We start from the raw sequence: 1,455 nt of genomic DNA on the forward strand, positions 1-1,455 counted from the left end.
GCACTGCCATCAAGTCACAAGCGCTGGCCGACTTCCTCGTCGACTGGGCCGAAACCCAGTATCTACCGCCAGCGCCCGACTCCACCCATTGGCGAATGCATTTCGACAGTTCCAAGATGCGCACCAGCTTGGGAGTCAGCATCGTCCTCACCTCTCCCAAGGGCGACAAGCTCAAATATGTGCTGCAAATCCATTTTGCTGCCTACAACAACGTCGCCGAGTACGAGGCACTCATTCACGGGCTCCGGCTAGCCAAAGAGCTCGGCATTTGCTGGATCCTGTGCTATGGTGACTCCGACTTGGTGGTCCAACAGTCGTCAGGCGATTGGGACGCCAGGGACGCAAACATGGCAAGCTACCGCTTCCTCGTACAACAACTCAGTGGACCTTTTGAGGGGAGCGAATTTCTCCATGTACCAAGAAACGACAACGACCAAGCAGACGCCCTGGCGCGAATCGGCTCCACCCATCAGGCGATACCGTCCGGCGTCGCTCTCCAGTGCCTCCTCAAGCCGTCCGTCAAGCCATCACCGGAGTTAGACTCCATCTTCGTGCCGGCTCCTCCTGAAGTAGTCGGATCCGACTCAAGAGCCCCCGCAGACGGCACAAGTATTCCGGCAGGCAGCACGGGAATCGTGGCAGTCGCACCCGACTCCGGGACCGCGGCAGTCAGCCCGGTGACTTTAGAGCTCGGCCCGGAGACTTTAGAGCCCGGCCCGGGGACTGCGCCAATCCGCCCGGGGACTTCATCGACACAACAAGCGGCTGCCGACTCCAACTCGCCACCTCCCGGCCCAGCCACCCTCATCCAAGTCGCGGTCTTGGCTGTTGCAGAAATTGCAGCACCCTCATGGGCCTAGCCCATCCTCAAATTCATGGTGAACAAAGAGCTGCCAACCGATGAGATCTCGGCTCGGCAAGTACAACTCCGGGCGGCAGCATACACCATCGTCAATAGAGAGCTCGTAAGGCGCAGTATCACTGGTGTTTACCAGCGCTGTGTGGAGCCAGAGCAAGGCCAAGCAATCCTCAAAGACATCCATCAAGGCGAGTGTGGCCACCATGCGGCTTCAAGAGCACTCATCGCCAAAGCTTTCTGCCATGGCTTCTTCTGGCCGACTGCTCTTGAAGACGCCAAGTCTTTGGTCCAAAAATGCAAGGGGTGCCAGAAGTTCCGCTCTAAGCCTCATCAGCCGGCTTCGGCACTTAAAACTATTCCCATTGCCTGGCCCTTTGCTGTTTGGGGCCTGGACATGGTCGGACCATTCAAGACGGCACAAGGCGGTTTGACTCACTTACTTGTTGCAGTGGACAAGTTCACCAAGTGGATAGAAGCAAAACCAATCAAGAGTTTAAATGGTCCGACCACTGTGACCTTCATCTCCGACATCACAACTCGGTACGGCATACCGCACAGCATCATCACCGACAACGGCACAAATTTTGCCAAAGGTG

General features: G+C 57.0%; 1 pseudogene; it reads left to right on the forward strand.

Annotated features, from left to right (window-relative positions):
- The first annotated feature begins 347 nt into the window (after positions 1–347).
- Positions 348–1,247, forward strand: LOC125537064 (annotated as a pseudogene).
- Positions 1,248–1,455: the final 208 nt, after the last annotated feature.

Source organism: Triticum urartu, chromosome 2 (assembly GCF_003073215.2).
Source record: "Triticum urartu cultivar G1812 chromosome 2, Tu2.1, whole genome shotgun sequence".
NCBI classification, from domain to species: Eukaryota; Viridiplantae; Streptophyta; class Magnoliopsida; order Poales; family Poaceae; genus Triticum; species Triticum urartu.